At 45.3% G+C, this 12,956-nt stretch overlaps 1 protein-coding gene across 4 annotated transcripts in view; it reads left to right on the top strand.

The window, feature by feature from the left end:
• The window catches only part of Naxd (NAD(P)HX dehydratase), a 50,718-nt gene that overhangs the window by 22,889 nt on the left and 14,873 nt on the right, over positions 1–12,956 (top strand). The window contains exon 1 of one of the 4 annotated variants that reach the window (XM_053791740.2): positions 9,586–9,703. The exons of 2 other annotated variants lie outside the window; for them this stretch is intronic. The gene's annotated coding sequence lies outside the window, so the exon portion shown is untranslated. Of the gene's footprint in view, positions 1–9,585; positions 9,749–12,956 lie in introns of those variants that run through there. One more of the 4 variants, XM_053791741.2, reaches the window with a different exon arrangement.

Here is a 12,956-nt window from a genome sequence, read left to right as displayed (position 1 = left end):
CTGCTTGGTGAGCAGGGGTGTAGAGGTAGGGAGGAAAGATAGGGGAGGAGGTTAAACTGGAGTTACGAGGATAAACTAGAAGTGACACACAGGAGACAGTGTGTGTTAGTCGACTCTTGTGTGTCCCGTCCAGGAAAAATTGGTTGTTTCAGTGTATTAGAAACTCTGGTCCTGCTCCCAGTCATATCCTCTATAAAACACCAGTGAGTTAGAAACTGGTCCTGCTGGAAGTATTCAAGTATCAGGTGACTGGTGTGTATACAGTGCTCTATAATAGACTATATAATATTAACTGAAAAAACTTCCTCTTACATCAGCCTTACCTTTCTATCGTTCTCCCACTTTATTCTCATCTTTCTATACTCGATATCTTGCCTCATCTCAGTCTTTTCTCTTCTTCAACTTCTTTTAGCCTCCTACATCTACTACGTCTACGTAGAAATTAATCTTTCCTCCCTCGCCACCTCCACGTGTGAGGTATATTATTATTGCCAGTGCCAAGAGCTGGAGCTAGTATAAAGGAGACTCCCAAAACATTGAGACAATACAGAGATGGAGTTGAAAGAGCTGGAACCAGGACAAAGAACTGGAACACGCATCTAATTACGCAGGCATGCACGCGCGCGCACACACACACACACACACACACACACACACACACACACACACACACACACACACACACACACACACACACACACACACACACACACACACACTAGAGAAAGTGCAAAGGTTTGCAACAAGACTAGTCCCAGAGCTAAGAGGTATGTCCTACGAGGAGAGGTTAAGGGAAATCAACCTGACGACACTGGAGGACAGGAGAGATAGGGGGGACATGATAACGACATACAAAATACTGAGAGGAATTGACAAGGTGGACAAAGACAGGATGTTCCAGAGATTGGACACAGTAACAAGGGGACACAGTTGGAAGCTGAAGACACAGATGAATCACAGGGATGTTAGGAAGTATTTCTTCAGCCACAGAGTAGTCAGTAAGTGGAATAGTTTGGGAAGCGATGTAGTGGAGGCAGGATCCATACATAGCTTTAAGCAGAGGTATGATAAAGCTCACGGCTCAGGGAGAGTGACCTAGTAGCGATCAGTGAAGAGGCGGGGCCAGGAGCTCGGACTCGACCCCCACAACCTCAACTAGGTGAGTACAACTAGGTGAGTACACACACACACACACACACACACAAAACAGGATCCTGCAGGAGAAAGCACGATTAAGGGACATGCCGGCATACAGGAAGGTGTATCTCGACCGCGACAGAACACAAGAAGAAAGGCAGAAACTGAGAGAGATGGTACAAAGGCAAAAGGGGGAAAGAGAGGGGATGGAGAAGACAGACAGGAGATCCCAGACCCAGGAAGATCAAATACAGCCTCCCTCACAACTTCCTATAGAAGTCTCCCAACCAGGTCAACCCCAGCACAACCAAACACTCTAAACCAAAACACCCATGCCACATCCAATGCCCCCACCCACTGCATTACAAACTCCACCCCCACAGCAACCACCCATAGTTCCTTATCAGGTCTCCCACTTCCCCAACCCCAATATACCTCCCAGACCACAGTCTTAGAAAAGAAGTTGAAGGTGTGGTATACAAATGCAGATGGAATAACAAATAAGTATGAGGAGTGGCATGAAAGAATCAAGGAGACATCCCCAGACAAAACAGCACCCACAGAAACAAAACTCGCCAGAATAATAACATTCAATCTTCCCATCCGGATATCAAATCCTCAGGAAAGACAGAGGGAGGAGAGGGGGGGGAGGAGTTGCACTGCTCATTAAAAACCAGTGGGGGTTTGAGAAAATGGAAGGAATGGATGGCATGGGCGAAAGGGACTACTTAGTAGGAACAATCAAGTCTGAGGGACATAAGGTGATAATTGCAGTAATGTACAACCCACCACAGAACTGCAGGAGACCAAGAGAAGAATACGATGAGAGCAACAGAGCCATGGTCGACACACTAGCCGAGGTGGCCAGGAGAGCACATGTGGGGGGAGCAAAGTTACTAGTTATGGGTGATTTCAATCACAAGGAGATTGACTGGGAAAACCTGGAGCCCCATGGGGGTTCCGAAACATGGAGAGCCAAGATGATGGATGTAGTACTGGAAAACCTCATGCATCAACATGTTAGAGACACTACCAGAGAGAGAGGAGAAGATGAACCAGCAAGACTGGACCTTGTATTCACCTTGAGTAGTTCAGACATCGAGGATATCTTGTATGAAAGGCCCCTGGGAGCTAGTGATCATGTGGTTCTGTGCTTCGACTACATAGTTGAGCTCCAAGTGGAGAGAGTAGCAGGAATAGGGTGGGAAAAACCAAACTACAAAAGGGGGAACTACTCAGGCATGAGGAACTTCCTTCAAAACATTCAGTGGGAGAGGGAACTGACAGGAAAACCAGTACAAGAAATGATGGACTATGTGGCAACAAAATGCAAGGAGGCAGAGGAGAGGTTTGTTCCCAAGGGAAACAGAAATAATGGGAAGAACAGAACGAGTCCTTGGTTCACCCAAAGGTGTAGGGAGGCAAAAACTAGGTGTACTAGAGAATGGAAAAGGTACAGAAGACAGAGAACTCAGGAAAATAAAGAGATTAGCCGAAGAGCCAGAAATGAATATGCACAGATAAGAAGGGAGGCTCAGCGACAATATGAAAATGACATAGCATCGAAAGTCAAGACTGACCCGAAGCTGTTGTACAGCCACATCAGGAGGAAAACAACAGTCAAGGACCAGGTAATCAGACTGAGGAAGGGTGATGGGGAATTCACAAGAAACGACCGAGAGGTATGTCAGGAGCTCAACACGAGATTTAAAGAAGTATTTACAGTGGAAACCAGTAGGACTCCAGGAAATCAGAACAGGGGGGTACACCAGCAAGTGCTGGATGAGGTACATATAACCAAGGAGGAAGTGAAGAAGCTGCTATGCGAACTTGACACCTCAAAGGCGGTGGGACCAGACAACATCTCTCCGTGGGTCCTTAAAGAGGGAGCAGAGATATTGTGTGTGCCATTAACAAAGATCTTCAACACATCATTTGAAACTGGGCAACTCCCTGAGGTATGGAAGATGGCAAATGTAGTCCCAATTTTTAAAAAGGGAGACAGACATGAGGCACTAAACTACGGACCTGTATCACTAACGTGTATAGTATGCAAGGTCATGGAGAAGATCATCAGGAGGAGAGTGGTGGAGCACCTGGAAAGAAACAAGTGTATAATTGACAACCAGCATGGTTTCAGGGAAGGAAAATCCTGTGTCACAAACCTACTAGAGTTTTATGACAAGGTGACAGAAGTAAGACAAGAGAGAGAGGGGTGGATCGACTGCATTTTTTTGGACTGCAAAAAGGCCTTCGACACAGTTCCTCACAAGAGGTTACTGAAAAAGCTAGAAGATCAGGCACACATAACAGGAAAGGCACTGCAATGGATCAGAGAATACCTGACAGGGAGGCAACAACGAGTCATGGTACGTGACGAGGTGTCAGAGTGGGCGCTTGTGACAAGCGGGGTTCCACAGGGGTCAGTCCTAGGACCTGTGCTGTTCTTGGTATATGTGAACGACATAACGGAAGGGATAGACTCAGAAGTGTCCTTGTTTGCAGATGATGTGAAGTTAATGAGAAGAATCAAATCGGATGAGGATCAGGCAGGACTACAAAGAGACCTGGACAGGCTACAAGCCTGGTCCAGAAACTGGCTCCTTGAGTTTAACCCTGCCAAATGCAAAGTCATGAAGATTGGGGAAGGGCAAAGAAGACCGCAGACACAATATAGTTTAGATGGCCAAAGACTGCAAACCTCACTCAAGGAAAAAGATCTGGGGGTGAGTATAACACCGAGCATATCTCCTGAGGCGCACATAAATCAGATAACTGCTGCAGCATACGGGCGCCTGGCAAACCTACGGATAGCGTTCCGATACCTCAATAAGGAGTCGTTCAAGACACTGTATACCATTTACGTCAGGCCCATACTGGAGTATGCAGCACCAGTTTGGAATCCACGTCAAGAAATTAGAGAAAGTGCAAAGGTTTGCAACAAGACTAGTACGAAGAAAGGTTGAGGGAAATCGGCCTGACGACACTGGAGGCCAGGAGGGTCAGGGGAGACATGATAACGACATATAAAATACTGCGCAGAATAGACACGGTGGACAAAGACAGGATGTTCCAGAGATGGGACACATACACAAGAGGTCACAATTGGAAGTTGAAGACTCAGATGAATCAAAGGGATGTTAGGAAGTATTTCTTCAGTCATAGAGTAGTCAAGTCGTGGAATAGTCTAGAAAGTGAAGTAGTGGAGGCGGGAACCATACATAGTTTTAAGGCGAGGTATGATAAAGCTCATGGAGCAGGGAGAGAGAGGACCTAGTAGCAATCAGCGAAGAGGCGGGGCCAGGAGCTATGACTCGACCCCTGCAACCACAAATAGGTGAGTACAAATAGGTGAGTACACACACACACACACATACATTTAAGAAAGGAAACAGAAATGAGGCACTAAACTACAGACTTGTGTCTCTGACATGTATTGGGTGCAGTCATGGAGAAGATTATCAGGAGGAGAGTGGTGGAACACCTGGAACGGAACAAGATTATAAATGAAAACCAGCATGGGTTCATGGAAGGCAAATCCTGTGTCACAAACCTTCTGGAGTTTTATGACAAGGTAACAGAAGTAAGACACGAGAGAGAGGGGTGGGTTGATTGCGTTTTCCTAGACTGCAGGAAGGCCTTTGACACAGTTCCCCACAAGAGATTAGTGCAGAAGCTGGAGGATCAGGCGCATATAACAGGGAGGGCACTGCAATGGATCAGGGAATACCTGACAGGGAGGCAACAACGAGTCATGGCACGTGAAGAGGTATCACAATGGGCGCCTGTGACGAGCGGGGTCCCACAGGGGTCAGTTCTAGGACCAGTGCTATTTTTGATATATGCTAACGACATGATGGAAGGAATAGACTCTGAAGTGTCCCTATTCGCAGATGATGTGAAGTTGATGAGAAGAATTAAATCGGATGAGGATGAGGCAGGACTGCAAAGAGACCTGGACAGGCTGGACATGTGGTCCAGGAGCTGGCTTCTCGAATTCAACCCTCCCAAATGCAAAGTCATGAAGATTGGGGAGGGGCAAAGAAGACTGCAGACAGAGTATAGGCTAGGTGGACAAAGACTACAGACCTCACTCAGGGAGAAAGACCTTGGGGTGACCATAACACCGAGCACGTCACCGGAGGCACACATCAACCAAATAACTGCTGCAGCATACGGGCGCTTGGCAAATCTGAGAATAGCGTTCCGATACCTTAATAAGGAATCGTTCAAGACACTGTACACTGTGTATGTTAGGCCCATACTGGAGTATGCAGCACAAGTCTGGAACCCACACCTGGTCAAGCACGTCAAGAAGTTAGAGAAAGTACAAAGGTTTGCAACAAGGCTAGTCCCAGACCTCAGGGGAATGTCGTACGAGGAAAGGTTGAGGGAAATCGGACTGACGACACTGGAGGACAGAAGGGTCAGGGGAGACATGATAACGACATACAAGATACTGCAGGTAATAGACAAGGTGGACAGAGATAGGATGTTCCAGAGAGGGGACACAGAAACAAGGGGTCACAACTGGAAGCTGAAGACTCAGACGAGTCACAGGGGCGTTAGGAAGTATTTCTTCAGTCATAGAGTCCTCAGGAAGTGGAATAGCCTAGCAAGTGAAGTAGTGGAGGCAGGAACCATACATAGTTTTAAGAAGAGGTATGACAAAGCTCAGGAAGCAGAGAGGGAGAGGACCTAGTAGCGATCAGTGAAGAGGCGGGGCCAGGAACTGAGTCTCGACCCCTGCAACCACAATTAGGTGAGTACAATTAGGTGAGTACACACACACACACACGTGGAGCCAGGAGCTGTGAATCGACCCCTACAACCACAACTAGGTGAGTACACACAGACAAGATGTTCCAGAGAAGGAACCAGGGCTGCATGACCCTTGTCGGTTTAGCGCTTTGATTATATTAATCCAGAGATGGAACACACTAGCAAGGGGTCACGGTTGGAAGTTGAAGACTCATACGAGTCAGAGGGATGTTAGGAAGCATTTCTTCAGTCATAGAGTTGTCAGGAAGTGGAATAGTCTGGAAAGTGACGTAGTGGAGGCAAGAACCATACATAGTTTTAAGATGAGGTTTGATAAAGCTCCTGGAGCAGGGAGAGAGAGGACCTAGTAGCGACCAGTGAAGTGGGGGGGCTAGGAGCTATGAATCGACCTCTGCAACCACAAATAGGTGAGCACGCGCGTACGCACGCACGTGCACACACACACACACACACACACACACACACACACACACACACACACACACACACACACACACACACACACACACACACACACACACACACACACACACATAGCATCGAGAATCAAGACTGACCCGAAACTGTTGTATAGCCACATCAGGAGGAAGACAATAGTCAAAGACCAGGTGATCAGATTAAGGACAGAAGGTGGAGAACTCACAAGAAATGATCAGGAGGTATGTGAGGAGCTGAACAGGAGATTTAAGGAAGTTTTTACAGTAGAGACAGGAAGGGCTGTGGGAAGACAGCACAGAAGGGAACATCAAGAGGGAATATACCAACAAGTGTTGGATGACATACGAACAACTGAGGAGGAGGTGAAGAAGCTCTTAAGTGACCTTGACACCTCAAAGGCAATGGGACCGGACAACATCTCCCCATGGGTCCTTAGAGAAGGAGCAGAGATGCTGTGCGTGCCTCTAACCACAATCTTCAACACATCCCTTGAAACTGGGCAACTACCTGAGAAATGGAAGACAACTAATGTAGTCCCCATATTTAAGAAAGGAAACAGAAACGAGGCACTAAACTACAGACCTGTGTCTCTGACATGTATTGTGTGCAAAGTCATGGAGAAGATTATCAGGAGGAGAGTGGTCGAACACCTGGAAAGGAACAAGATTATAAATGAAAACCAGCATGGGTTCATGGAAGGCAAATCTTGTATCACAAACCTCCTGGAGTTTTATGACAAGGTAACAGAAGTAAGACACGAGAGAGAGGGGTGGGTAGATTGCGTTTTCCTAGACTGCAGGAAGGCCTTTGACACAGTTCCCTACAAGAGATTAGTGCAGAAGCTGGAGGATCAGGCGCACGTAAAAGGGAGGGCACTGCAATGGATAAGGGAATACCTGACAGGGAGGCAGCAACGAGTCATGGTACGTGAAGAGGTATCACAGTGGGCGCCTGTGACGAGTGGGGTCCCACAGGGGTCAGTTCTAGGACCAGTGCTATTTTTGATATATGTGAACGACATGATGGAAGGAATAGACTCTGAAGTGTCCCTGTTCGCAGATGACGTGAAGTTGATGAGGAGAATTAAATCGGACGAGGATGAGGCAGGACTGCAAAGAGACCTGGACAGGCTGGACATGTGGTCCAGCAACTGGCTTCTCGAATTCAATCCAGCCAAATGCAAAGTCATGAAGATTGGGGAGGGGCAAAGAAGACCGCAGACAGAGTATAGGCTAGGTGGACAAAGACTACAGACCTCACTCAGGGAGAAAGACCTTGGGGTGACCATAACACCGAGCACATCACCGGAGGCACACATCAACCAAATAACCGCTGCAGCATACGGGCGCTTGGCAAACCTGAGAATAGCGTTCCGATACCTTAATAAGGAATCGTTCAAGACACTGTACACTGTGTATGTTAGGCCCATACTGGAGTATGCAGCACCAGTCTGGAACCCACACCTGGTCAAGCACGTCAAGAAGTTAGAGAAAGTACAAAGGTTTGCAACAAGGCTAGTCCCAGAGCTCAAGGGAATGTCGTACGAGGAAAGGTTAAGGGAAATCGGACTGACGACACTGGAGGACAGAAGGGTCAGGGGAAACATGATAACGACATACAAGATACTGCGGGGAATAGACAAGGTGGACAGAGATAGGATGTTCCAGAGAGGGGACACAGGGACAAGGGGTCACAACTGGAAGCTGAAGACTCAGACGAGTCACAGGAACGTTAGGAAGTATTTCTTCAGTCATAGAGTTGTCAGCAAGTGGGATAGCCTAGCAAGTGAAGTAGTGGAGGCAGGAACCATACATAGTTTTAAGAAGAGGTATGACAAAGCTCAGGAAGCAGAGAGAGAGAGGATCCAGTAGCGATCAGTGAAGAGGCGGGGCCAGGAGCTGAGTCTCGACCCCTGCAACCACAATTAGGTGAGTACACACACACACACCGGTGGGTAGACTGCGTTTTCTTGAACTGTAAGAAGGCTTTTGACACAGTCCCACTTAAGAGATTAGTACAAAAGCTGGAAGACCAGGTATAACAGGGAAGGCATTGCAGTAGATCTGAGAATACCTGACGGGAAGGCATCAGTCATGGTACGTGACGAGGTGTCAGAGTGGGCGCCTGTGACGAGCGGGGTTCCACAGGGGTCAGTCCTAGGACCGGTGCTGTTTCTGGTATATGTGAATGACATGACGGAAAGAATAAACTCAGAAGTGTCTCCTGTTTGTAGACAATGTGAAGTTAATGAGGAGAATTCTGTCGGAGGAGGACCAGGCAGGACTACAAAGGGATCTGGACAGGCTGTAGGCCTGATCCAGCAACTGGCTCCTGGAGTTCAACCCCACCAAGTGCAAAGTCATGAAGATTGGGGAAGGGGCAAAGAAGACCGCAGACAGAGTACAATCTTGGGAGCCAAACACTACAAATCTCACTTGGCTTAGCGCTTCTTTTTGATTATAATAATATAATAATACGAACTTCACTCAGGGAAAAGGATCTTGGGATGAGTATAATACCGAGGACATTTCCTGAGGCGCACATGAACCAAATAATTGCTGCAGCATATGGATGCCTAGCAAACCTAAGAATAGTATTCCATCATCTCAGTCAGGAATCGTTCAGTACTCTGTACGTTAGGCCCATATTAGAGTATGCAGCACCAGTTTATAACCCACACATGGTTCCTTGATGTTGGTGAGGGGCTCTTGATTTAGGGAATTGGATCTGTGCTCCAGTTCCCCGAATTAAGCCTGAATGCCTTCCACATCGCCCCCCCCAGGCGCTGTATAATCCTCCGGGTTTAGCGCTTCCCCCTTGATTATAATAATAATAATATAACCCACTCCTGGCCAAGCACGTCAGGAAATTAGAAAAAGTGCAAAGGTTTGCAACGAGATTAGTCCCGGAGCTGAGGGGCATGTCCCACGAGGAGAGGTTAAGGGGAATCGACCCGAAAACACTGAAGGATAGGGGTCGACATGATAACGACATAAAATACTGAGAGGAATCGACAAGGTGGACAGACATGATGTTCCAGAGATGGAAGTTGAGGACTCAGATAAGTCACAGGAATGTTAGAAAGTATTTCCTCAATCATAGAGTTGTCAGGAAGTGGAATAGTCTGGAAAGTGATAATGGAGGCAGGATCCATGCATAGCTTTAAGAAGAAGTACGATAAAGCTCACGGAGCAGGGAGTGTGTGACCTAGTAGCGACTAGTGAAGAGGCGGGGCCAGGAGCTGTGAATCGACACCTGCAACCACAATTAGGCGAGTACGTGCATACGTACGTACGTACTTACGTTCTCTCACACTCAGTGTCTTTCCTGAGCTGCTTGTCGCCAGGTACCGTGTCCTCTTCGCTGTTTTTGTGTGCGTGTTTGTGTTGTGGTGAGTGTTAATACATGCCACTTTTATATTGTGCTGTGGTACATATAAGAAATATATCGATGGGGCTTGTCCAGTTTCATTATAATACAGGACAGGCCGTGTAACCCATTGGTTTTGCGACGGGTGACAGAACAGCAGCTGTACCATAAGTATGTAGAAACTTGATGAAGAATTAGACAAGTGCAACATCTGGTTATCTTTATTTGTAGACGTTTCGCCAAACAGTGGCTTTATCAATACAATGACATAGTCTGAAGAATGTAGAATTATATACAAAAGATGAGGTAATCAGTCCCTCAGCCTTGGAGTTGGTGAAGAGCACTGTAGTCTTGAAGGAACCGAGGTCTTTCAAGACCGGTACTCTTCACCAACTCCAAGGCTGATGGACTGATTACCTCATCTTTTGTATATAATTCTACACTCTTCAGATCATGTCATTGTATTGATAAAGCCACTAGTTAGTGAAATGTCTACAAATAAAGATACGCAGATGTTGCACATGTGTCTAATTCTTCATCTTGTCGGTATTGTATACCATTTATATACATGTTGAAACTCAACCATAGAGGTTGATGACAGCGCTTCCTCCCTGTCTTATTCCATAGTAGCGTGCTGCTTCACCTGTGACTACGGTTGCGTATTCAGCATATGGATATGATTACGTATGATGCTACATTCAAAATTTGGTTATTTTGGTATACGTGTTACATTTAAAATGTGGATATTTTTGTCGTACACGCTACATTCAGAATTAGATGTGGCCGAATACCAGGAAAACAGAATACGTAATGTAATCTGTAATAGCACTTACGGGTTTAGTTTTTTTTTAAATATAATGTAACAGTGTTGTCATTATCGTCCATAGTCTGCTAATGACAGCTCTTAGCCCAGAAGTACTCCAACTGCAGTCTAACTGCCTCGAACGCTGCTAAGGAGGACTCCAGTTAAGGGTTGAAGTATGCAGATCAACTTTTTTCTCTTTTTATATCCATGTAGGATATATTACATAGAGCCTGTAATTCTGTTTAGTGATTTGAGTCTAGGATAGGTTATACCAGAATGCTCATAATTTCACTTCTCGGAAAGCCTTTTATAATAATAATTTTAACTTAACTGTGAATTAATTGTTAAAAATCCGGAATGATGCAGTCCATCTCTGGGCACTTAGCCCCTCAAGGAAGGTTCCTTGATGTTGGTGAGGGGCTCTTGATTTAGGGAATTGGATCTGTGCTCCAGTTCCCCAAATTAAGCCTGAATGCCTTCCACATCCCCCCCCCCCCAGGCGCTGTATAATCCTCCGGGTTTAGCGCTTCCCCCTTGATTATAATAATAATAATCTGGGCACTTAGCGCTTCTTTTTTATTATTATAATAATAATTATTATCTCTGGGCACTTACTGGACCTTCAAAGCGGACGGAGTGTTGCTTTGATAAAGGTGAAGAGCTCTTCATTTAAAGAACTGAAGCTGTCCTCTCCTTCCTCGAATAAAATATAATTGTTTCTCAGTATCTAGCGCAGTATGGCATACAGGTCTAATAACTCCACATTAACACTAAAATAGGCACGTGGGATTTTTGCGTCCACTAACAAATATGACGACCTGACGGTTTCATTACAGATTTGACGTGCTTAAATTGTCATTTTATCAATACATGGACCCCTCAAGGAAGGTTCCTTGATGTTGGTGAGGGGCTCTTGATTTAGGGAATTGGATCTGTGCTCCAGTTCCCCGAATTAAGCTTGAATGCCTTCCACATCCCCCCCCCCAGGCGCTGTATAATCCTCCGGGTTTAGCGCTTCCCCCTTGATTATAATAATAATAATAATATCAGTACATGGAGCATGCTTACAGGTAATGAATTTCATTTGGAGGCCAAGCTTTTTCAGGTCATGAAAATGATATTGACAACTGTATACTGGATTGTACTTATTTCTGTAAGTACAATCCGGTATACAGTTGACAAATAACAAAAACAGGCACAATACCGTGACTGGAACGATACACACACAACCCGCACACGACGTTTCGGTCCGACTTGGACCGAAACGTGGTCTTAAACTCCTCTCTTCTATGTGCGGGTTATTTGTATACAGTTGACAAGATTAATTGATATATATAAACTATACAGAAAGCCGTGTGTTATGCAGAGCATTTCAGACAGTCTTAAAAATAACTTGTAACCACTGAATAATTATTTAATCAGGTCAGTTTACTAGAAATCTTTGGTTTGTAAGCTTTGATTTTTTTTATATAGCAATATGGTTTATGAGTCGTGTCACTTTAAATTGCTGTGTAACAGTTTGGTACAACATTTGCAGTGATGGATACCGAAGTAGAACATATTTTGGTTATTACGTGTTGTAATTTATTGATGATAGGGAGAATATCAGTGTGCATGTTAATATGTTTAGAATCAACAGGGTTGCTGTTGATAAATTGAACGTGAAGATAATTAATCTGAAGAGGATTCAGGTCAGGTTTAGGTGCGTTTTAACTTTTTTTTTTTTTTTAATCGGGTAGTAGAAGGAAAACTTTTTGCATCTTCTGGGAGTCCCAAATTTTAAGCCCTTTAATTGCATGGAGTTCCTATACAGGTTGAGTCGAACACGTGGTATATCAGATACTTAATTCTTGCATTGTGTCTGTGTTCTGTGTCAGTTATCCAGGAAGAGTTGGAGTGCTGGGTTGAAGTTCGTTTTAAATCTGTGTGTGTGTGTACTCACCTGCTTGCAGAGGTCGATTCATAGCTCCTGGCCCCGCCTCTTCACTGATTGCTACTAGGTCCTCTCTCTCCCTGCTCCATGAGCTTATCAAACCTCGTCTTAAAACTATGTATGGTTCCTGCCTCCACTTCGTCACTTTCTAGGCTATTCCACTGCCTGACAACTCTGAAGAAATACTTGTGTGTGTGTGTGTGTATGTGTACTCACATAATTGTGCGCGTGCGTGCGTGTCCGTGAGTGACCGAGTAGATAGTACTTAAAGCACGTTCAACAGCACAATGCAAAATTCAGTATTAATTAACATGCGAACTTTGACATTCTTAGAACATTGCGCTTAACGTATTATGTCCTAAGCATATTTCAAGTGTAGAAATTTTGATTGTAATCAATTCTAGCCTTGTTCAATATAATTCACATTAGTCTAATTTGGACTAATATAGTAATATACAGATTCAGAGAGTAGATGTTGTATCTAGTAATTAC

The sequence above is a fragment of the Cherax quadricarinatus genome, chromosome 54 (genome assembly GCF_038502225.1).
Source record: "Cherax quadricarinatus isolate ZL_2023a chromosome 54, ASM3850222v1, whole genome shotgun sequence".
Taxonomy (NCBI): domain Eukaryota; kingdom Metazoa; phylum Arthropoda; class Malacostraca; order Decapoda; family Parastacidae; genus Cherax; species Cherax quadricarinatus.
This window is presented reverse-complemented; position numbering and strand designations above follow the sequence as displayed.